Source organism: Ixodes scapularis, unplaced genomic scaffold (genome assembly GCF_016920785.2).
Source record: "Ixodes scapularis isolate PalLabHiFi unplaced genomic scaffold, ASM1692078v2 PGA_scaffold24__2_contigs__length_7659602, whole genome shotgun sequence".
Classification (NCBI taxonomy): Eukaryota; Metazoa; Arthropoda; class Arachnida; order Ixodida; family Ixodidae; genus Ixodes; species Ixodes scapularis.
Genome location: NW_024609851.1, coordinates 3,866,477 through 3,892,614, shown reverse-complemented (window position 1 = coordinate 3,892,614; position 26,138 = coordinate 3,866,477).

Here is a 26,138-nt window from a genome sequence, read left to right as displayed (position 1 = left end):
TAGCTTTCGAGGCGCCGACTGATCCTACAAAATAGGTAGGTTGGTGCTATTCGAGTGAAGAAACGCCTACCTTCGGCTTCTCAACCTTGTTACGGCACACCGTAGCAAAATGTCCTCTGGCGTTGCAGTGGTGGCAACGCGAGGAGCGCGCCGGGCACTGACTCCTGAGGTGGTTCGGATGTCCGCAATACGTGCAGAGCTGGTGGTGCTGCTCGGAGAGCCGCCACTGCTGCTGCTGCTGAAGTGAAGTCAGCCGACTGTGCATGTTGCCGGGTGCTCCAGTGCGTCCACTCCGCTGGCCCACGGCGTCGACTTCCCCCGAGGTCGCTGCATCTGAGTGAGGACGCAGCTCCTGCTGCTGGCGACGAACAGTCTCCTTGAGGCGGGCCTTGGCTAGTGCCGTCTCGAGAGTGAGGCTGGCATCCATTTGGAGGGTTTCGGATAACTTTGCATCGGCAAGTCCCACGACGAACCGGTCACGGATCATACGGTCTCTGAACTGTGCGAAGTCGCAGCGGTCAGCGAGCACATGGAGGTCGGTAACGAACTGGTCGACACTCTCCCCGCTCTCTTGCTTGCGACGATGGAAACAGGCACTTTCGTAAACCACGTTCTTTGTGGCTACGAAGTGGCCGTCGAACGTCTTCCTCACTGTATCGTAACTTTGAGACTGCGTTTTCGAGAGGCCAAACGTCTGGAAAATTTTCCTTTCCTGCCTTCCCATGATATACAGCAGCGTCCGCACCTGGGCTTCCTCCGAACTCTCGTTGAGACCCACGGCGTAGCGGAAATCGTCGAATTCTTGAATCCACTCCGGCCATTCTGAAGTTCGGTCGAAGTTGAATTGTTTGGGCGGAGGAACTGCCAGAGGAGGGACCGCTGTAGGTACTTCCATCTTGCAAACCGAGTGCAAGACGAGGGCCGCCAAAACAACACGGGCGAGAAGCTTCATCCCACTTCTGACACCATGTCGTGTGTCTCGCGGCACGATGAAGGAAGTCACAGCCAACCAAGTAGTTCCCAGCAGAACAACCCCCACCCTTTACTCCGCGCGCGTATATATCGCCAACCGCCGTATCACTGATAAGCGGAGAGCGAGGCGAGTCACGTACGCAGGTCAGATAGTGAATGTCAGTCAGTGATGGTACAGCAATATTATGATCATGCGGTCAGGATGACACCACAATATTCAGAGGCAAAACAAAGATTCTCCTTTCTTTTGAAAGGTACGTACTCCGACGCGGTGTGCAGGGGCCCTTCACCGCGAACGGAATCGAAGGCCACCCAAGTCTTGCTGAAGCCCTGGCAGTGGCTCTTCGAGCCCCAGCCTCACCGCAGGGGCAGCAGCTCCCCCCACCTTCTGGAGTGAGCACACTAGCTGCTCTCAAGTCTAAGGACAGGCAGGCAACACCATTGTGAGTCCTTACTTCGACGCCTTCCGCCGGTGAGAAGGAGCGACACTCTCGCCCCAACTCACTGGAGAAGGCCTCCTCCAAAGAGCGGCACAACTCTCGTGCTGCTCTCCTAGTACCCAAGGGGCCGGAGCAGGCAGAGTTGAAAGACGCTTTGCCTAGCACCTCCGCTGCCTCTTCGGCTGGTCGCGGCCGGGGGCCTGACTCCCCGTGATCCAAGTCGGAAGAAAACGCTGACAAACACCAGCGACACAACTCAAGAGGCAGACTTGTCCATGGAGTTGGACGATTCGGCTGCTCCTGCTTCTGACCAGGATAGCATGGAGTGGCAGACGCAGACCCGTGCAGGGAAGAACAAAAAACCGGTTACTGCGCCAAAGTAATCCAAGTGGTCTCTCTCCCGATTTTTAATCTTTTTACTACCGAGTTTATTGATTTACATTTTCCGATATAAACAAATTTTATAAATGACAAAACTAAATTTTATGCAATGGAATTGTCGCGGCCTTTTAAGAAATATTGATGATATAAATTGATTCATGGATGAGCTTCGGCCGATAGTTCTTGCACTTCAGGCATCTCATCTTCATGATCGCTCTCCTCATATTTTAAGACGTTACCGGGTCTTTAGGAAAGACCGTCTAAGTGATACTCCCCCTGGTGGCGTGGCAGTGGTTGTACAAGGTGGGGTCGCCTGCTCTGGGGTCCCGCTCTGCACACCACGTGAAGCTGTGGCAGTGCGCCTTCTTTTAGACCGCCTCAAACCTGTAGTATCACTTTATTTACCGCCTAACACTCCATTGCATCTTAGTGAATTGCAGGGTCTTGTAGGTCAGCTCCCACAACCCTTTATGATTCTAGGCGATTTTAATGCCCATCACCCTTTATAGGGTAGTATTCGTCAAGACTCTCGTGGAGCTGTAGTTAAAGGTTCTTTATTGGCATCTGGGCTATGCTTTCTTAATGGGAGAGAGCCAACATTTTTTAGTGCAGCTCACACCACATTTACATCCATAGATCTGTCGATTTCATCCCCCTCACTGTTTCCTTGCTTTACATGGAATGTTCTCAACAACCCTTTTGGCAGTGATCACTTTCCCATTGTTTTAGAGGACATTGTTCAGCTGCCCTGACTTTTGAAACGTATCCCTAGGTGGAAGTTAGACAAAACTGACTGGTCCCTTTTTGTGTTACATTCCACCTTGGACCCTTCTCTGCTTTCTTCTATGTTACCCGAAGATGCTACACTGTATTTTACTGAGCAGGTACTAAATGCTGCTGAGGTGTCTACTCCACGAACCTCTGGTAATGTGGCAAAAAATTGCAAACGATGGTGGAACAAGGAGTGTGCCACAACATTAGCGGATCAAAACAGGGCTTGGGGCAAACTTCGCAGATATCCCGCATCATGTATTCTTGCAGAGTTCAGGCAGCCGAAAGCTAAAGCCCGTTGAACCAGGAAGCAGTCAAAATGGAAATACTGGATGAAGTATGTTTCTTCTATAAATAGCTTTGTGCCAGCCAACGAGGTTTGGGATACATAGAAAAAAACAAATGGAGACTATAGGTGTTTTGCAATTCCTACTTTTGATGTCCCTTCTTCATCTTTAGTTGACATCGGCGACATCCTTGGTGAACATTTTTATAACCCATCCAGCTCGGCAAACTACAGGGATTCGTTTAGTAGACTTAAATCTCGTGCAGAGAGACAAAATATCTCCATGTCTGAAGGAGAGCCTGAGCCTTATAACCAGCCTTTTACGCAATGTGAACTTGAAATGACACTTCACATAACGAGGGTTTCTGCTCCAGGGCCCGACGCATTTCATTATGAAATGTTTCGTCGCCTTTCTCCCGAGTCCCTGAAAAGTCTTCTCTTGTTCTTCAATTTATTGTGGGAAAAAGCCTGGTTTCCCCATGCCTGGAAGCATGCACATGTCATCCCGCTACTAGAACCACAGAAAGACCCTTCACTACCATCAAGTTACAGTCTCATTGCTCTGACGAGCTGTGTTGGGAAAACACTTGAAAGGCTTATAAACAGGCGGTTAGTATACATATTAGAAAGGCAAAAGGTCCTTGACAAAAATCAGTGCGGGTGTCACCGAGGACGATCTACTCTCGATAATTTGGCTCGCCTGGAAACCGTTATACGCGAGGCATTTGTGAACAAGCAGCACTGTGTTGCAGTGTTTTTTGACTTAGACAAGGCGTATGATACCACTTGGAGATATGGTATCGTGAAAGACTTCTATGCTTGCAATATCCGTGGTAGGATGTTGCATTGCATTAACAACTTTCTAACAAACAGTACCTTTCAAGTCCGGCTTGGCAGCAGCCTGTCTAAACCTTTTGTTCAAGAAAACGGAGTCCCACAGGGAGGCATTGGGATGGTCACTTTGTTTGTACTGAAAATGAATTCTCTCGCACGAATCCTACCTCCGTCTATTTCTTACTCTCTTTATGCTGACGATATACAGATTTCTTCATCTTCTTGCAATCTTTCTAGTTGTGAGCGGCAGTTACAACTGCCTATAAACAAAATTTGGAAGTGGGCAGACGAAAATGGTTTCAAGTTCTCTGTCGCAAAGACAATCTGTGTGCCTTTTTCCCTACGTCGCGGGCTCTCCTTAGACCCAGCTTTGGAACTAAACGGTACTCCGATTCCTGTTAGGAAGGAGCACAGAATTCTTGGTGTCATATTTGGCAAAAACCTTACCTTTATTCCCCACCTGAAATTTTTCAAGGAAATTTGACTTCGTTCCACAATCCTTCTGAATGTTTTGGCTCATAAATCATGGGCGTCGGATCGGAAATGTATGTTGCATTTGTACACCGCGCTTCTGCGATCTCGTCTTGTTTATGGCGCCGTGGTGTACGGATCAGCTTGCCCATCTGCTCTTAAGATGTTGGATCCTGTACATCATCTTTACTTGCGTTTGGCAACAGGTGCTTTTCGGACATCCTCTGTACTTAGTTTGTACGCACAATCAAAGAAGATGTCGCTGTGTAAAAGACTTCAATACCTCAGCCTAACCTACGCATCTAGGATCCTAGCAAACCCTGATTACCCAACGTATCATTCTGTACAAAGGTCTCAATTCTACCGTCTCTTTGGAAATAAGCCAAGCATTGTCAGACCCTTAAGTTTCCGTATAGAGCAATTTTGTGCCTCACTTCAACTTCGTCTGAACGAACTGAACCTAACTCAGAACACAGTCTGCGTGGCGCACTGAAATGTGGTGCGTGTTTTTTGTGACTGGACTTTCACTAAATTTAATAAGAATCGCGTATTGGCTCTTGTGATTCAGCGGGAATTCCTTGATCTGGAAGAAAAATATAAAGAATATGCTAAGTTTTACACGGACGGTGCCAAGACTTTATTGTTTGTCGGGTGTGCCGTGCATTCAGGTCGTTTTGTAAAAGTTAAACGTCTAGAGGAATTTGCCAGTATATTTACTGCCGAATCTATGCTGTGTCTTTTGCATTGGATTATATTCTGAAGACTAAAACTAGACGGGCTGTAATATTTGTGGGCTCTCGAAGTGCAATTACTGCAATATGCTCTCTCAAAGCCACTAAGAAATATGCTTGTGGAACAAGTGCGAAGTAAACTTAACAGAGCTTTACGTAAAGGTCACAATATAAAATTCTGCTGCGTTCCGAGTCATGTGGCAATAAGGGGTAATGAGGAGGCAGACCGGCTCGCTGCATCTTCAGATAACTGCTCTCAATATCAAGCTAGCTTGCCCTGTCAGGATATCAAGTCGTTAATTAAGTCGTCGCTTTTTCGTCTAGGGCAGACACAGTGGGCCATGGAGCCTAATAACAAGCTCCATGTAAGCAAACCAGTCCTTGGGTCTTGGCATAGTTCCTTACCTAAGAACCGCTTTCACGAAGTTGTATTGTGCCGGCTTCGAATCGGGCACTCTTTCCTTACACACTGATATCACCTTTATGGGGAGGATGCACCAGTTTGTGAGCACTCTGGAGACAATCTTACTATTCCCCTTATTTTGTGGCTTTGCCCGGAATTCGACACTGAACGACGGACTCATTTTCCAGAGTTTTTTTTTAGATTTTCTATTCCATTTCATCCCGATCTCTTGCTGGGAAAGCACCCTCTCGTTCCTCTTCATCGAGTTTTATTATTTATTACTAGTACTGGTCTTATACACCACATCTAGTCTCAGTTGCTTTCGGGATCGTCTTTTTGTAATGAGGTAACCATAGGAGTTTCATAAATTAATTTAGTCTGGCGCAGTATGGCCTCCGTTGCTGTTGAACCATAAAACCCGCAAACATAATAAATGGGACGAGCAAGGTTTTCAGAACCTGGTACGACGCTTTCCCTATGTAGCTCAGCACCGTCACGGCCTTGTCTTCCGTCTTGACAGCGTTCACTTGAAGGAAATCTCGAAGTGTTCGAGATACTCGTCGACGTCGTCCTCCTCCGGCTTGAACTCCGTGAAAGTCGGCATTGTGCTGTTTGACACGTTGTCACTCGGTTCGTTTGATCTTCCATCCCATCCTCGTCACCATTGTTGTGTCGCGCCGAAGCGCCAAAGAACAGAAGCTCTCACTCAGAAGAACTACACAAAAAGAACAAATTTAATATGGCGAAGACACATTTTACAGGGCGAAGACCAGCGCACCCTGGTGGTGAGAATGGGAACCTGTTACATTGCTTTATACATACACAACACACACCTAATCGAATTCGGTCAGCGATAAACGCATCGTTCGTGAACGACTGCTTGTACTTCTTCAAAAGGACGTGACGGTCTTTCGAGATGTGCACATGACTCTCCCCCCAGGTAAAATTTAGTTCTTTTCACCGGCCCATTATCGGGGAACAAGTGGAAGAAAAAAATTCGGTTCTGTTCCCTTGACTAACATCGACCGGAATATAAACCACGTACGATCAGATGGGTTAAGATACACCATCACCCAGTCTTTTGGGTAGTGAATATCTAACCGAGGTGTTCTTTCGGTGAACAGTGAGTTCTTTATATTTTTTTTAGCTATGCCCAAAAGGACAACGCATTTAGGTTTTTTGACAGTTTCGGAATGTTTCCGATTAACGAGGAATCTTAAGACTTTATTGGTTAACTTAATATACCTACATGAAATTTCATATATTTTAAATCATTCTGAAATAAATCGCGCAAAATAAATAGCTCTTTATACAAATATTTACAGTGGGTAAAAAAAAAATCATAGAATCATAGCGCAAACTAAGAATTGTAAAAAGGCTCTTTTCACCAGATTTACCCTCAGCGCACAACTACATCACTCAGTCTGATATTAAAAAGAAGCACCTCACGGGGTTGTGCATCACCTTGCGTCTCCGTTATTAGAGATTGTCAAAAGCCTCCAAATGCCCGAAATGAACAGTTGAAGCGCCTCCATCGTAGATTTGCGATCTAGTTTAAGGCTGACGTTTGGAATAATTCGCGGGTTCTAATTTTCGCGACCTGATGGGATCTAAATATAGATTCAAGTCTGCTTACATCTAATGGAATTGTTCGCGGAACCTATTTCTTTGCAAATTGTAGGCGATTCGCGACAATTTGCAAAAGTTAGGTCCTCCAAAATTAAGTCGTTTACAGAAAGTGAGCTTCTCCAAGGCCAAAGTTGACCTCGCGACAGAAGACCGTCCAGTCTTGACATGTCTGAAAATGTCTCGACAGCTGGAAATCGGAGAGTCTTGTTTTTCACGTGTAATTTAATAATCTGCTTTGAGACTCAGCTCGCTCGCCTTTCTGGCTCGCTTTTTTCACACATAGATATTAGGCACGCACGTTTTGATTTCACAACGCGTCGCTGTTTTTTTAATCCGCTTGGTATAAAGGACCGAGCGGATCGGCGCCTCTTTAATGGTTTTCTCTCCAGAAAAAAAGGTAATGCTAGAAAAAAGCTTTGTAGGCCCGCTTTACACTAATGTAATTTTTTTCAGACTAGTTCATCAACTCGAGCCACCGTCACGCCCTCCGGTCAACTCGAAATTGCTAGGATCCTGAAAAATCCGTCTTCACTGCAGTCATTGCCATTGTCTGTGTTTTTAGCATTGGCTCAATCCCGTGCAATGGCAAGCTAACGCTGCTGGAGATCAGTCGTATGGACATGCGCTACGGACCATATGTGCGTGTGTGACTCTCCAGCTGGAGAAGGATGCGGTAAAAGTATTTTTAGAGAAGGATTCGCCGAACTGACCACGGAAGACATCGAGAGCATGAGGGGCGATGAAGGGACTATTGCTGTAGAAAAAGATCGGTGACGAGCGGTCATGAAACATTTCTTTTTTAGTATTTGAACGAATTTGAACGAACAATTTAAAAATGGTAACTTGTCATTTGTGTGATGTGCGAGAGCGGCAGCGGTACTCCACCGCGGAGTCGTTACAAGTTAACCTAGAGCAGGTCCACGATATTGGCCCACAAGATTGTGTTCCCTTCAAAAGCTCACTGTGCGCCTTGCGGAACTTTTCTCCGCGCAAAATGATATGCATTTGCACGTGAGTGACGACGAGTCTCACGATGCACCCTCGCTTTTTCGTCTTCAGTCCGACGCAATGGCCAATGTTGTTAGGCATTATGAAATGCCATTGCGTTTTCTCATCAGCTTAACCTTTGGGAATGCCTCGTCTCAGTGCCGGCGACAAATTCGAATTCAACGTGCACTACTTTTATTGTTTAGTCCACACGGTCTGGACCGAAGGTAGAAAATTCAATGTTCTACAAACAACATGCGCCGAGATATCCGCTTGCCTCGAACGGTGTCAAGAACGTGGATCCGAACTTGTTGTCGTCGCCATTCAGACCTGCATCATCACCACTGGACGTTTCATTCCGCATACGGTCGGTTTTGCGAGTTTTTTTCTTACCCAGGAGACTCTCAAGCAGGCAGTACCTAGTAAATGTGAACGAGCAGCTGAAGAATGACAAGGAAAGAAGCATGTGCTTAGTGTTTTCTGTGCTCGCCGGTCTCCATCCGGCGCCCTCTAAACGATTGAGAGCTTCATGGTGCAGATAACATTTGACCAAGTATTGGTTCCCAACCAGCTATCCAGTGACGTTTCCGCAAGAAGTGCAGGCTTTCGAGAGAAAAAATTCCGTCTCCGTCAAAGTGTAAGTGTGGTTACGATCGAAAACAAAATGGTTCGCCTACCCACTCGAAGTCAACGATATTGAGTTGAAAAGACACGTGGGCTTGCTCATAATAGACGATCACTTTGTTCTAAATACCAACATTGCCGGACTTTTCGCAAACCAAGGAGAGTCACCGTTTTCACTATAAAAGGTGTATGATGGGCTTTCGCTTTCGCACTGCGCTAGACGGTCATTTATCGTTGTGTAAAGCAAAAAAGGCAGTCCGAACAGCGTGCGCAGCAAACGGAGACACCTTGTATTTCCGGAGCACACACCCGATGTAACATTTTCCCTACTTTTGCGTCTACCATTTCGAGGCTATTCTGGAAGCGGAAAACGGGTCAGGCTTATGAGAAGCACATCCCCATTTCGTTTTGAATACTCGTAATCCAATCCCCGAACTCGCGCATCGTCGAGCAGTTTTTGTGTTGGGGCGAAGACTGTGTGAAAAGTTCAATGCCATCCTTAATGAATTGTCAAAGCGCATCGTCCGATGGATTCGGAGTGAGGAAGTACCAATGGTGAGCGTTGACGAAGAGGCTCATGCGTCGGCATCTCGCTGTGTGATTTGTGGCGAATCGTTTGGGAAAAAAAGTCAGTGATCACGATTACTTCAGCAGATTTTACAGGAAGTCCTTGTGTCAGGGATTCAATTTGAATCTGAGAGTAAACAAGAAGGAAATTTTAGTGGTTGCACATAGCCATTCCTATGACCTGGCCTTTATTTTACCAAAACTCGACTTATCCTAGTCTAAAGACATTAACGTAGTTCAATTACTCTACTCAAACTACTGTAGTTTAACAACGTTTCCAAGTAACTTTGTAACTTTCAATTACAACTTTATTTGGGTAATTAGTAGCTTAACTTAACTACATTTTTTAGGTAACTTCGATTCAAATTACTAACTACTTTCAAAATCTAGTGCTAATTTTGCTCACCACAAAAAGTTCGACCGGAGAAATAAATAAGACGCCGGCAGATGAAGTGACGAGCAAAGGGCCTCCCCACATTCCGTTCCCACAGGCGTCCTTGGGTTAAGGTAGCGACAAGCAGCCAAAACATACCACTGGCGCGCACGGACGCAGGAACAGACGCTGAACAAGCCTTGGTCGTGTATTGACCTAACCCGGTAATGCACGTAAGCGCCGCGCCTCCAACTGCAACCGTGAAAGTCGGGGACTCTCCGAAGGTTGTTGTTGTTTTCATGTTGTCTCCCTTTAGTGAGCTCTGACTCATCGGTTTGGGGTTCCACGGGTAGGGGCCACTGGAATGACCTCGCAGCTTGGCGCCTGTTACCATGGTCGCCTCGTCGACAGCGCATACTCCCTTGAAAGCCGGACTCCCCCGCCCACAAACGCAGACACGGATAATCCGATCATGGGAGCACCTTCCCACTTCAAGCTACAACTGTACGAGCGACGATGCTTGTTCACTTTAGGGGTGTCCAAATAGGACACTAGAAAACCCACGACTCCGACCAATTGTGAAAATTGAAGCGGACGCGCCCGCTTCAATTTTCACGACTTTGTCGGAGTCGTGCGTTTTGTAGTGTCCTGTTTGGGCACCCCTTTAATCCTCCGCGTCCTTCCGACCTGCTACGCAGGATAAAACCTCCTCTTTGTTGAAAACGATTTTCTCGTCAGGCGTGTCAGGCTACCACAGAAATACGAAAAATAACTTCGAAAGTAACTTCAAAGTAACTCACTACTTATTACAGTAGTTAGTAGTTTACTCAATTACTATTACAAATGCGTAATTTCTACTCTACTAAAATTACTTTTGGCGTCCCTACTCAGTAACTTAACTTAACTACCTTTTTTGAGTAATTTGTACATGTCTGCATGATTAAAGTGATCGCCACTAGCTGTCAACAGTTTAAGAGACTCGACTTGGGTAACCTGAAGTTTCTCGATGGTCTAACCTTTCAAACCGCCAGCTTGGACGCCCTGGTTCAGGACCTCCGTTCCGAAGGCCTTGAAAACCTGTGCTGCCTAGACCAGCCTTTTAAGAAGCACGTCGAGCTTCTGGAGAGGAAAGGCGTATTTTCCTACGACCTCGTGACCACTTTTGAAACTTTCCAGGAGTCCAAGCTACCCCTGCGCGAGTCGTTTTACAACAAGCTTAACGATACCCAAATTTCAGAGGAGGACTACTGTCACGCCAAAACAGTCTTTCAAACAATTAGTTTCAAAAGCCTAGGTGAATACAGTGACTGCTACCAGCAACTTGACCACCTATTTCTCGGCGGCGTGTTCGAAAATTTCAGGAACTGGACTTAAGAAACGCACGAGATTGACCCGTTACATTACGTTTCTTTACCCGCGCAGTCTCGTCTGCGCACTTAAAGAGATGGGGGTGGAACTGGCGCTGCTCGACGACGTGGATTTCATCGACCTCAAAAAAAAAAAAGGAACTCCAATAACAGGCGACAATTGCTTTTCAGAAGCGCTCAAAAGATTTCATCGACCTAAAAAAAAAGAAAAAGAAAACCCCGAAAACAGGCGACAATTGCTTTTCAGAAGCGCTTATCTAAGTTTACAATGATTTCCATTCATGACAAGACAATCGAAAATCCAACTCAGTACAATAAAGTTATCGTTAGCCTAAGCAAGGACGAATTGTTGAAAAACCTGCAGAAGCCTAATATCAAACAGTTTGCGGCCATCAGCCCGACCTTGGTCATGTTTCAGTTTTCTCAAAAAAAACCTACACTTGAACAAACCCCCGTACGCTGGTTTCTCTATCTTATATATGTTCAAAATTGTTATGTACACATTTTTTAAAAGCAGGTGAGGCACGTTTTCCCCGTTGCTCGCGGAGCCTATTGAGACACGGACTCGTTCATCCTCCAAATCACCAACTCGGATGTAAACTGGAAGCTCGCAACTCTTGCCGAAACTCACCTGGATACTTCTGGTTACCCAGCCGATCACCCCTTGTTTTCTTCTGCAAACAAAACGAAACTGGTAGTGTTCGAAAACGAGTTCCCAAAAGATCACATTCTTGGATTTGCTTGTTTAAAATCATAACTCTACTCGATCGATCTATCCTCCAGAGATCGGTGCGTGAGGGCGAAAGGAGTGAAAAGGTGCGAGTCGCGTTCAAACTCTGGAGCAACAAACTCTGCACAGGATTACGCAACCGATAATTGCTCGTAAAGTCTGCGAAAAGAAGAGTGTTGTCGTGGAGAAAATACTACAAAACCCGTTTCACAACAAGCGCTTTCTCGAGGACGACGGCGTTTCAACTCTTCCTTTCGGACATCGGAGACTTTTGTCACACCCTACCCAAGGAGACGAATTATGATGTGAAGATTTGTCAAGTGTTTTTTTTCATTTCAGTTAGAGTGATGAATTTCTGCACAGAGGGTAAATATTGTGTAAGAAATATTTTATAATTTTTATGTTGCGCGAATATTTTTTTTTTCACGGAATGTAAATATTTGTATAAAAAGCCATTCATCTAGTGCGATTTGTTTCTGATTGATTTTAAGATATATAATCCTAGGTGTATGCATATTAAATTAACTAATGAAGTTGCAAGATACCTTGTTAATTGAAATCTTTCCGAAACTGTCAAAATAACTAATTGTGCTGTCCTTTGAGTATAACTAAAAAAAAAGCCTATTGTTCACCGAAAGAAGACCCTTGGTGTCATCTTCACTACGTAAAGAACAAGTGATTCTGTACATAAGCCAATCGCATCGCACGCGGTATATATTCCGGTCGATATCAGTCTAGAGAACAATACCGAACTACCATCACGTTTTTTTTGTTTTTTTGAAGAAGAAGTACTAGCAGTCGTTTACGGACGATGCGTTTATCACGGACCGAATTCGATTAGGTCTGAGCGAATACCTATAACCTAGTCGATTATTGGGAGAAAGAGTTCGGTTGCAACGTGTTTCCATCCCCGAAAACAAGGCCTGGATCATCGAGAAGATTTAGAGAAAACGACGTGCGTTGATCTCCACTACCTTGTAAAAATGGAAAGGCTACGATTCCTCTTACATCGGGTCAGGGCAGGTGATTTTCAAAAATAAACAAGAACAAAAAAAAATGTCTGTGATCATGCTCTTCACCCTCCATTTAGTCTTTTCATTAGATTGTGCAGATTTGTATAAGACACACACACACACACAGACACACGTAGAGTGTTTTATCACTGTTTGTTAAAAAAGTTCAAGAGGGGAAAAGTTGCCACGTAACCTAAAATGGTCCCATGAGGTTTACCTTAGACCAATCGTCTAGTTTCATACACATTGAATGAACACCGATGGAGATACATCGATTCGCTTCTATTACAAGCGTATTATGTGCTGTGAGTCATGTATCCTCAAGATATGTTCCTCTGCCTTGTTAAGACGTTGTTTCAAGTGCGAGTTTGTATTTTGTCCTAGTTTAAGCCGATTTTTGGGGATAGTAGACTTTTATCCAGGCACGTTCTGCCAAAACAGAGTCTGAACACCGATGAACTTTCATGTCTTCCACCAGGATTGTCTTGATTCAGCAGCGGCCGTCTGGCTTTGGTTGAGACGCGGCAAGTCCGAAGGCTATCATGCAGATGATTGGAATGAAAATCACGATGGCAGCCATTTGATGCCTCACGACCGCTCGTGTCACTTCCATAACTAATGCGCTGAGTCTTTACTGAGAAGATATCATACTTGAATAGTAATTCAATTATAGTAATTGAATTACTGAAATTTAATTACTGCTTTTGTTAAATTGTAATTGTTATATTACTTTCGGCTAAAGGAATAGTAACTGTAACCTTATTATTTTCTAGCGTCAGTAATTGCAAAATTTTATGCACAATTACAACTACTTTTGCGGAACTTCGTGTTCGCCGACGGAAGACACGCATTCACACACACGTACAACATAAATGGCGTCGCATTGTTTGTTGTTTTGTTGCTCACACTGCGGGCTGAGAGACAATTCCTCTTTGAAGACTACCTCAATGGCGCCGTGTAGTACCATCTGCGGTCCAAGCATAAAACAATAGTGTAAACATGCCAAAATATTGAAAGAAAAAATATGAGGGCAGCTTTGAGCCGAGGTTTGGAATTTTAATTGTCTTTAAATTTTTTCCCGATCTTTTTTGCCAGTTTTCTAAGTCCCTCTTCCAGTACTGTCACGTATTTGTATCTTTGTATTATTTTCAGGTTTATTTCTTGTTGGTTTTACGGCGGATAATATTATCATAAGCATTTGGGGACTTATTTCGCACATGAGAACATTGTCACCAATGATTCGGGAGCCCCAATACGGTTCTTATATATTTCTGAGCCATTATAATTTCAACTTAATGTAAATACTTCATAATACCATGATGTTTTGTATATGAATGCGGTCGTATTAGCGCGTGTATATTTTAGTTTTATATTAACACTAGTAAAATATTCATGGTTGACTAATTGTCATATTTTTATTTTCCCGGCTAACAAAATGAAGTCTTTCAACCCAATTGTTTTTCTTTAGCAATATTAGCGTCTTCTAGCGTATGAACTAATATATTATTATTTGTTAAGAATATAATAACGTAGTACTTCAACGCTTCAAACTGTCAAGTTCTACCATACATTTAACAAAAATCATGAAAGGAACGTACAATACGCGCCATTTATGTAGCAATGCTTAAGCCTCCTTGAACATTGGTGCAAGGAATGGACAAATGAATACGTTGCATTCTGTACAACTCGTTGAAAGTTGTATGGCTCAAGTCGGGTCGCTCTCAGAAAAATGTAATTCTAGAGTAACATCATAAATTTTGAAAAGCAATTTGGAATTGCTATTGATTACTTTTCCCATAGTGGTGATTGTAGTTAAAATACTTTTGAAAGAAACTAATTGTAAGTGTAATTAAATTACATTTTCGAAGTTATTTACCCATGTATGGGAGATATAAAGAGAGAAATAACTTCGTGTTGCGGGGCCGCACAAATGACGCGATTAGTCGCGATACTCGCGATATCTTGTGGGAATATCATAAACTGCACTGGACCTGGCGACATGTGCACAGGATACCGGGTCAATTCCCATGCCCCGCAGAACGTTTTTTTAGAGAATAAAATATTTACCGTGCAACGATTCAAATATCATATGACCTTCGTCACGTAACCGCGCAAATGCCGTTCAACAAAACCCCTTTCCCGCCACAATTCGAATCTCATCACGCCCATCGCCCTTTTTCAGATACACCTGACGTCATCACGTGATACGCCCTAAACTCCCCTGATCCCGCGCCGCAATTCAAATCATATAGCGCCCTCTGTTGGACCGCACAAATCACGCGATTAGCCGCGCGTCATCTAGTAGGAATATTAGCAACTGTACTGGACATTACCCCACCCAGCAGCGTGTCTCCAAACTTTCCCACGATTGGGGCGAAATCTCTTCAGAATCACATCGACTGCATCGGACATGACGCCATCCAGTGGCGTGTCCCCACACCGTGCCACCAGTAAACGCGATTCCCACGATTTTACACAACGTCCAAGCACGCAATAGCTACTTGCCGGCTTGGCGGAGAGGTAGCGCGTCGAGCTAGTGTACGGAACGTCCGTGGGTCGAAACCGGCTGAAAGCGAAAGTTCTTTTTAAAAGCCGTCTCAGAATACTTCTTTTGTAGAAATTAAAATTCTACGCGACGTGACGCCAAGACGTTGGCGACTGACCATTGAGCAATGATCGGCCGATGATCGACTGTCGTCCTATGATCAATCATCGGTCGACGATAAATATATTGATTGATTATCGACTATCCTGACATTAAACTGGCCGATGTAAGGGAAATAAGGCTTTGTAACGTAACATCCGATTCACGTGAAGTCACATTCTCTCTCTTAGCTTAGAAGTACTCCGGACCCGGAAGTGTACCGATTCGACAAAGTATCGCATGTCAGAAACTAGATACCCGGATATTCCTATCGTAGACAAAATTGATGACAGAAATCGGATACCCTAATATGGGAAAGATATCAATATCGGAAACAAATGTTGGATTATTACCTCTCCAAGTTCGTACACTTTTCCTGCTACTTACAAAATTTCCTTCTTATTTTATACAGTTCAGTCTTTTACCCAGATCCCAGTCGCTCTCGCGGAGGGGGGGGGGGGGTTAACCGACATGACTATCCGTTTGGCAATCGATTGCACCTCATCCCTCTGGTGGTCTTCAACGCATTAATGTAAAACAGAATGTTAAACTACGACACATCGCCCCCTCCGATCACGGCCCGACTAGCGGGATCAATGCCCGACAGCTCATCTTGTTTCACCACTGATACGCGAACGCACGGTCACATTGGTGATAATTGCAGTGTTCTTTTCACAGCGCATAACACTGTAATTGCGATGTTGCTGACATGCAGAAATACAGAACCACGTTGACCACCGGTTGCCGCTCGGCGTGGGAAAACAGAACAGAACTCAGCACGAAAGGCACCCAGGCGCCCGGCACAGAAACCTGCCTATCTTGGACGCAGTTTCCGCGATTTCCATAACGTCGACAACGTCGACACATCCACTGCTGACATATCTTTTCGCGTGGTTCGCATGGTTCCTCGTAGGTTAGAAGGGTAGGAGGGGGCATGACGTCAGTCGCGTAGCCCCCTGAAGCCATGCTCCCTTGAAGCCTCGCCTCTTTCTGATGTTCCCCCTTACCCTCCTCACTGATCGGGCTAACATGACCGGAGCAAGTGACCGTCACGTGCTTGATGGTTACGGGTAGCAGGGAGCGTGATACTGACGGTGCTAGTGAGTTTCTCTTACCAGACATCGCTGCTAGAAACTGGCCCGCGCCCAGCCTACCGACTCTACGCCTGCTGCGCTTTGTTATGTACCCTCAACTATAACCTAAATACATTATGTTTTCTAGAGGCCGTTACTATCCTGAAAATGATAGTATTCAACGTGGAATGTCAGCGCTGTAACGATTGCCCGTTGGGGTGTTTTGGGTAATGTACCTTGCATCTGCCTGCTTCAGCGGGGAGTTTTATTTGTATTACCTGGCCACTAATTACTACAGTAGCCATAGCAAGAACAAATTGTATTCACACATGATTGTGCAACTATGTCGACCAAACAATTTGGATTAATACTTAGGCACTTCTACAGCGATGATTTTTGCGCTCGTCTGCAAATTAGATGGCTGTGCTCTCATCGCTCTCATAGTATATCACACTACAATATGTTTGGCTTTTTTTTGGTTGCGGCCGCTATGCAGGTCGTCCACTGGGACGTTTTATGGCTGTCGTGATAATTAAAGCAGCTCAACTTGATTTGAGGTTGGAGATGTTTCATTGACTATTGAAAGTGCACGGAGCACACTACGCTGCACTTAGTTGGGGTCGAGCCACTGCTTCAACCAAGGGTAAAAAAAAATCCGTCGTTTCCGCATTTCAGCGACCGTCGGTAATCTGAGAGAATTCTTGATCGATTCGTGTTATCGTAAATCTGTGTGCGTAATACGCCAGGTGCTTGCCGGTAAAAGGTAACACTCACTGAAGAAACGCCAGTCTGATTGCGGCAGCCGACCACGCTCCAAGCGCCAATCCGTAGCCGGAGGATATTATCGTCCCGGTGACACTAGGTTTTTGTTTTCTCCATTGCGATTACGGTGATTGCCCAGATCGTCGTGTGTACTAGCAGCAGCGTGTCGTCTGCTTGCGATCCGCCTCAAGCGCTTGCTTGCTGTCTTGCTTCCACGTCTAGCCTTCGATCTGATAAAACCTAGCGGACGGAGCGATCGCAAGGTTGCAAGGAATCATTTTAAAATCACACATCCATCTCGCACGTGACATGTCATGCGCAAGAATCGCCAGAGAGATCTACGGTCAAATTGGCCACAAACTCGTTTAACTTTTTATGACTATGCTTTACGAATATTACAACGTGCCCCCTCCTAGTATTTATAACCTCCTTGCCGGAGATGGCCACCTTAGTTGAGTGTACGTAGCACTGCTGGCACTGCTCCGGAACTTCGCTGTTTCTAACGAATCCGCTTGCTAGTTTGATAAAATTAGTGGTAAAAAAAGTGAAAGACGTTTAGAACTCCCTGTAACACCGAATGGGAGCGCAGCTCTTGAGGAGGAGGAGGGAAGGGTACTGAGGGGAGGGTAGACCCCTCCTCCTTATTCTCCGCCTCATCCCCTCATTCTTTAATATGCTCCGGGGGATCATGTGACTTCGGGGGGGGGGGGAGGGGGGTCGCATGATCTCGGGGAAGGGGGCCACGTGACCTTGGGGGTCACGTGGTGGTCACCTTGGGGCTCACGTGAACGTGAGGTGACCTTGGGAGGGGTCACGTGACCTCGGGGGTTACGAGACTTCGGGGGGAGGGGGGGGGTCACGTGTCCTTGGGGAGGGGGGCCGCGTCACCTTGGGGGTCACGTGGGGGTCAACTCGGGTAGTCACGTGACCTTGGTGTGACCATGGAAGGTGTCACATGACCTTGGGGGTCACGTGACCTCCGGGGGTCACGTGACCTAGGGGTGACCTTGCAGGTCACGTCACCTTCGGGTGACCTTGGTTACGCCGACGGTGACGGCGACGCCGACGCCGCCCAAGCCGGAAACGGGCGTCTAAGAGCTGCGCTCTAAAACGTGAATGCAAGCGAAATGTTCTGCACTTTGAACTGGGAAACGGAATTACAGCCAACCTTTACTGCCACTAAAGCTCGATCAACTTCACAACTTTTAGTAAACGAAAAAAGAAACCCAAATATGAGTCGGGAGGGCGGAAGCTTTCTCCCGTCTGCCTGGAGAAGGAGAAAAACGTGTCGTTCCTCCCTCCTTTTCCTTTCCACTTGAGGAGCGTCAGTTGAAGGGAGGAAAATACGCCGTTGCTACCGTTTTCTCCATTTTTTCTTAGAGTGCACGACCGAACTTAGCCCGGCGCGGGCACTTCACGGGAGCGCGCGCTCGGCCATCGGCCGCTACTTTGGGAGTAGCAAAACGTTGCCGTGCACGCCAGTACGCCGCAGACGAACTAAGGTAGCGGAAGAAGGACATTCATGTTTTCGCATCCACAAGTCATAAGAAGTGCTTAGGTGTCCTTGGATTTTATTTTTCCAGTCGGATCGCGCAACATTCTATGTAAAGATTATCAATATGCGTAGCGTTCTGGGTTCCTCATTAAGCCCTATACTGAGCTCAGTTAACTCGATCCGGAGCAAATTTATTGCAATGAAGACGAAGGAGGAACATTGCTCCCCGTTTGAACGAATGAACATAGGGGGCAAGCGGGTTCCTCCCTTTACGGAGAGATATATTCAACTTCTTTTTTTTTCTAAGAGTGAAAGTTAGCTCCAAGTAGTGAAGAAAGGGACTGCTGTTTTGGCAGGTTCGCGGCGTGCGTGGACGTAAAGCGGCGCGCTGCGCCGACTGAAGAAAATATTATAGTGCGTAGACGCTCAGCCCACACGTCGTCGTCCCGTCAGTCGTCACCCTTTCCCTTTCTGCCCTCCGTAAAACCTAACGACCCATGAAAACGTGGTCTTTTCGCTGTCGGCTTATGAGGGAGCCGTAGGTGCGCGTTGTTGTCTGGTACAGGGTGCCTGTATTTGTTGGTCGGGTACCACGTTTAACTCCACGAGAGCCGCAGACAGGAGCAACGCGATCGTCCTCCGTGTGGTTCGGTTCCTAAACTTCGGAAGAAAATATCCTAAAATTCCGCTCGCAATTCGCACAAACGAAAACGTGCCGAAATCACAACTCTCGCTGCACTGAATCTAGACGATATGCGTTGGCGTTTAGGGCAGAGTTTCAAACTCGGCGAGAGATAGGTATTGCAAACACGCAAAGGTTTATATACAGTTGTCTTCAGAGTGCCAGTTTGTTTTCCCGAATCGGCGGTTTCGGATACAGCCACCACAAGTTTCCTCTATACCTTCCTACAAATGGTATACTATTCGCTCTGCGTTCGCGAAATTTAGACCTTTCATCGAAGTATGACAAGGTGGAAGCTTATTGAACCTTCGAACATCTTGTGCGTCACTCGTATATCTCTGCTGTCAATAATTAAAAAAATGCGACCGCACTATCGGAGTGCCCCTCGGCTATCAGGCGGCACGACAACAAGGACGACGAGGCCCAAGTGCGGGCGCTTCCAAGTAATTTGGAAGATGCACAATGGTGCAACCGCGGCGACACTGGCGCATGCGCGGTATACCCCGCGTGATGTGGTCGTGCCCATCACTTGCACTGCAAGAGCGAGAAAAAGTGAACGTGAGGAACGAGCGAACAAAACGGAAGAGCGTGGCGGGAACCGCGCCGCGACCTAATGAATCCATTCCCGTCCAGTCCAACCTACGACCGTCCAAACGAATGACGGTTGTGTGCACAAGGACAATAAAGGCCGACACATTTAAAATAATTCCGCATATTTGTTTTCGCGAAGTTGACTCTCGACGAAATGCGTTACGATATAGCGCAGGGGAGAGTTGTCTTCGTGCAGTGAGTATGTCCTGCCGGGCGTCGGCGGTTTCCAACTTAGCCACCACAGCTTCCATTGAACGCCGCCAAGGCACTGCATGCTGTTGTCTCAAAAGATAAAATCTTTCCTCGCTTATGTCGGCGTTTTCACGAAAACTGTGTCGTCGTTGCGCCTCTATTTTAAGTTATCGCGTACCTTATGCATTCTCGTGGAACAAATACAGTTGCTTACGATCCGGTTTTATTGTAAAAGGAGTGACCATCACAGCGGTGTTTCAATAGGAGCGTGCGAGAACACTCCTTTCTTATTATGTAGGAGGAAAATGGGACGTAAACAGCGAACGAAAGGAGCGAACTAGAAGGCGTAAGCAGCGACGCGGCCTCACGAAAACAGTGCAGTTCAGTTTAAACCAATCCATCTAAACAAAGACGGCTGCATGCAACGGGGCAATATATTCTAACCAGTGTGTCGAACCGAAAAAAATACGGGTTCGGTTACAATTGAGGTTCAGGCAAATTTATTTTGTTCCGGTTCAGTACCGGTTTGATTAATTCGATCCGCGAACCGGTTCGCGAACCGGTTCGGGGCGCTGAACCGGTTCGCGAACCGGTTCGGAAATTATAAATGGCAAATTGCAACATCAAAATAAATTACAACTAAAACATCTGAAATCAGCACATACGAAACGGTATACATCGTAGAGTAAGGCTCAGGGATTTCTACCAGGAGTGGTTTCTTTCTGTGCACTCAAAGGTTACCTTACCGACGTTTACGCATTCGGACTTCATCTAATTGGGTCCGACGCAGTAGCTGTAAAATCCGCCACGTCCTTACAAACCCACTTACAAGTAGAACTTGCTAACTATCCCGCCACCTCGGCGTGTAAGCAATTGAAGGAACAGTGGAGAGAAAATACAGCTTTCTTTATTTGAACTAGCCTTCGGTAACTCAATTTAGACCCTTAAGGAAGTTTTCATTAAACAAGATACGGAATATGAAAAACACTTCACCGAACGCAACGCCAGAAGGACGTAATAGGATAAATATTAAAATAGAAGAGTTCGCTGTCTCACAAATATGTTAGCTTCTAAGTGCCTACATGAAACCGGATGCATTATTATCAAACTCTACAGCCTTTTCTTTTCTCATTCCGATGGAAGCAAGCTTCAAGAACTCACGCGTTCTAAAAACGTGTTATGAAATGAGCCCACAGCAGCATTTAGGATTTACGAGATTGTAGGAAAATAAAATCCCGTGACGCGATTTATTTTTTTTTTTTTTCACAGCCTTTTAATTCTCTTTCTTCCGTGCAAGCCGCGACCAGCGCAATACTGGTTTCTATGTCAAGGTTCATGGATGCAGCGTTTGTCAAGATTCATGGTTGCAGCGTTTATATTCCAAAGACTGAGTGGAGAAGAAAAATATGTAAGCGAGGTGTCTGTCAGTTGACGGCACTTAAGAAACAAATGGCATTGATAGCACATTCATTGTCAACAGCGCGTGGCCGAACCGTTTTGACATGAGCCGGTAACCGTTATTGTTTTTCCGGTTCAGTTCCGGTTCGGGTTCATCGCGATAACAATATAACGGTTCGGGTTCGGGTTCAGTTCCGGAAAAAATACCGGTTCGGTTCCGGTTTTCGGTTCGGTTCGGTTCCGTTTCGACACCCTGATTCTAACGCATCTGAAACACGATTATATTTTACCCCTTACATACACACACGTTGTGGGGGCAATCCCGAAACATGTAACGAAATGCGTTGCGCGTAATCTGCGAAAAAAAAAAAAAGAAACGCCTTTTTGATCTACGTTACCGAAATTAAAAGTTACGCGTTATCCTATTCTTATAAATAAAATTTACGATTTTGTTCTGATTTATAAATGGACGGTAACAGAGTTCTTCGTTTTTTTTTTTTTTTTTTTTTTTTTTTTTTTTGCTACGGAGTTTTTTGACACTGGTAGTGTGAGAGTTTATCTAGAAGGGAACTTTTTTCATGGGAAAATGGCAGGCAAATGTTTGAGGACAAAAGGAATGCGAGCAATATAGAATGACTTGGCGCCTATACTTCCTTTGAGTTAGGTTCAGAGGCAGCCGATGCTAGGAGCTTATGTCCCATTCAAGCAGTGTCAAGGTGGCAAGTCACTCGCCCTTTCTTTGTCTATGAGTGGTTCAACGATGAGAGAACACGTACAGGAACACGGCGAGCACCAGAATGGTACCCTCTTGACGCTCTCTGATTAGTTCCATGAGCTCGAATAACTGGCTGCTTTTGGACTAAAAGGGCCACACCGGTCGGTATTTTTCAATTTGTGATTACGACTGTTTTCACATAAAGCAGCGTCTCTGAATTACAAGGTATATATTTTCCTTTTTTTTATATTGCCTGCAGTTTTATGAATATCACAGCTCAAAATTTTGACGAGGGTGTCTATGGCAAAACCAAAACTATCTGCTAGAGGGATGGCAACACTGATCATCAGCCGTATGGTCGCGACATGACGTCAAAGTGGTGCTGCACTATGCGGTACAACCAATCAACCGCATCTCCATTGCGACGTGACATCAGGAGGGTGCTGCGCCTGTTTTCTTTAACCTAACCCACTTGACGCCCACGAACGAGCAGCCGGTGGCATCTTTAAAATCCGTTTTAGTTTAATACGCGACTTCACTTTGACGTAATATTTTAGGCTGTAATCATATTTTGTGCCATTAGACATTAGAAATTGTTTTTTTTCGGTTTTGACCGGAGTTGTTCTTTTAAGTGACGCAGAATATGGAAACACGAAAATATTGAAGCATACTTTTTTTAGTTCATGGGAAGAAATAGCAAGCAACGTAACTGCGCTACCCGTGACTTGAAATAAGTAACGTAAATTTGTTACACCTTACGGTTTTAAAAATGTAACGAGTATGTTACAACGTCACAAAATAGTTACGCGTTACCGGTATCGCCGTTAGTTGTAACACGTTACCGCCAGCACTGGTCAGTTACAATATTCAATCGTCTGGGAACCTTCTACTGCACTTGGTTTCAGTATTATATGTTTATTTCGCATCCACAAAGTGGAGGCGACGCAGGCAGTTCATTTTTAGGGGTTAGGGGGAGAGGGGGCCCTAGGGCCCATGAATGTCTCTGACGCTGGGTGCAGGGGGCTGGTAGAAATGTGTGTTTTTATTATAGGGTCGGTTGAAACTTTCGGGATGGGGGTATATTTTATGGTGATTCAACCCTTCAGCAAGCACCCTCGGGCTGGTCTACATTTCAGGCCCTTTGGCAACGCCACTGAAGCCCAGCAAGAATCTTGCCCCAGCAGATAATCGGTGCTTGCAAAGCGGCTTTCCCGCATAAACAGAGATTGTGTTCGGCGCACGCTACCAATTCAACGCGAATACGGATTTCACGACAAAAAGAAGAGAAACGCGATAGTCTGGATTTCTAAGCAGAGCCTATACAGTTAGTTTGAAGCGTAAGAGCGAACAGCGCTATCCAGAGTCGGGCATCGACTCTGCATTTTGAAAATGCCACAAGTTTATTGACCCGTCCTTCCTCGAGCCACCCCAAAAGCGCTCATGAAACCTACAGTCCCCGAAATATTTTATGAGCTCACAACGCCCATCACCGAGCTCATAAACTCACAAGCTCGCTCCCTCAACCAACTCATGAACTCACGGAAGGAACGAACTCATCCAATTTTAAGGCATGAACTCTCCGAACTCAGGAGCTCATCGACCTTATGAACCCGCACCCCTCACAAAACTCAGGAACTTACCGAATTTATGAACTCAGCGATCTCGTAAAGCTCAACAAACCAGCGCCCCTAACCTACGTCACGCCCGTCTCTCACCTTCAAAGTCTAGCGATTTAGAGGCTTATAAAGTCACACGCCCTCAACTTACGCCTCATCCGTGAGGTTGAGTTAGGTGAATGGGTGCACTCATTAGCGAGCTTCGCCGAGCTACGCATTCAAAAGATGGGGAGGCCTTTTATGGCAATGAACTTGGAAACCTAAGTCAATGCTTCTCTGTCAACGATGACTATATACGACGTCACAAAACGGTGAACTGAAGCCTGTGTTCAGATGAAGCTATGTGGATCCCTACATATTAAAGTTGTGTTAATTTGTAAATATTTTAAGATTACATTTGAGAACAGCCACCTCACATTAAAATATTATTTGAGCATTTTAGTTATTCTTGAGTTCAATATAGCGGTTGATCCTTCATGTAATGCATGCCAACCGGATAAACACGCACCGAAGGGTGCCTTTTCCACGACCATAGAAGTCGGTAAAACACTAAGCGGTTCAAAGAAAACCAAATTCACCGGTTTAATGGGGCGTGCCAAATACACAGGAACTGCGAGGTCCGCGAATGGCTCAAATAAAATTCAGAAAATAAAAACTCTTAAGCCCAAATACACAGATTAATGTAACAATGCATCAGGTTCTAAATCACTGTGTTTGAATCTTGTTTCCCTGTTGCATTGTGAACTCGTTAGCGGTTTCCGCAGTGAGAATATCCACTTACTTTATACACAATATAAACACAGATGATGCAAAGATTTTGTGCAGCCGCCATTAGTTGGCATCATCGCTGCGCGCGTGAGGTCCGTGATTGGTTTCGAGATCGCACAGAACACTGACGCAGCACTCGTGTGGAATGCGTTTCGATACGAGTATACTCCGAATAGTGACGAAGCGCTCGTGCCCAATGCGTGTTCACAGTGCATGACCAACTATTGGCGACCGACATAATATATACATAATTTCAAAATTTCGAAAATTGACTATTGTCTCAATATGGACATGTTATTCTAAAAACTGGGAAAGAAAGACAACGGAGGTAGTCTAAATAATCACGGCAGCAATGAGCAGCGTAGCCATAGCAATCCGCGCTGGCACTGTGACGCGGCATCGTGGCATTCGGCCAAATCACAGCCTCACCGGTGTTCGCTAAGGTTACCGGTTCGAGCGACACAATTTTCGCTCGCATGTGCTTCACATTCAAAGCCGCGGACACCGGTCTTTTAATATTATATATCATAAGTCTGCAGACAGTGTCTAAAGCCGGGGTCATATTTCTCATAAATCATAAAAAGGACAGTCTGGAAAACGAGTCACCGCCAATTGCGTGGTTTGAATATTGAGGGCTCAAGTTTCTCCTAGAACTCGTTGCTATACTACATTCGGAACACAGATTTCGTGGTAACTCAGGTTCAAATCTGTTTCCGGACTGTCTTTTGTACGACGTATAGCTCCGGCTTAAGGTGTTTCTTCATTGCATGACAGTCCTCTCACATCGTTCGTACAAACGAGTCTGCATAGACGTTCGAAGTATGTTTGAAGCAAACCTGCTCCGATCCCGCCAGGAGCGGGTGGGCCTATTGTTCTGTCATTATGTCTGCAGACCACGTCGTTTGTCGGCTGTATGAGTGCCGTGGCTACGGCCTAATACACCAATGACAATCACCCCTGTAGAGTAAATTACAAATAGCGCTAGGACGAGCACAGACGAAAAAGTGGAAAGGACAGGCACTAACTCGCAAATGACGGTTTTATATGCAGCGATAAAGAATAAGGTGAAGAAAATGTCTGGAATCGAAAAAAGAAGAAATAGATCTATCTCTAGCCGGGGCGCTCTAAAAAGACTGTTACACTGAAAAGACTAAAGCACAGTGGACCAAAGCGAAAATATTAAAAATTAAGAAAAGATAATCATTTTGAACTATGTACGATACTATACTGAAGGATTAGAAAATAACCCCTAGACAGTGGGTGACAAATTAAGAACAAAAAAAATGAATACAAAATGAATAAAAAAATAATCAGTGATCGTCCGTAGGCCGCCGATGAGTGCCTCGTATGGCCTATTTTTCTTTTTACATCCAACAGGCACCACAGCCAAAGCTATACCGGCACGAGCGCAAAAACCCACCCGGTGCGCCACCTCACGCGCTCGCGTGCAAACGTGATTATGTATAGTGGTTCAAGTGCTGAATCTTTTTGTCAGTCAACGCCAAAGATGGTGCGGAGACGCTTTTTTCTCCATTGGCTTGTATGGTCTGTGCTTCAAAGATTTCCCTTTTCCTCTTGCCTTTAAAACGTCTGATCACTTTTGTATCCTAAAGCAAAAGTGTG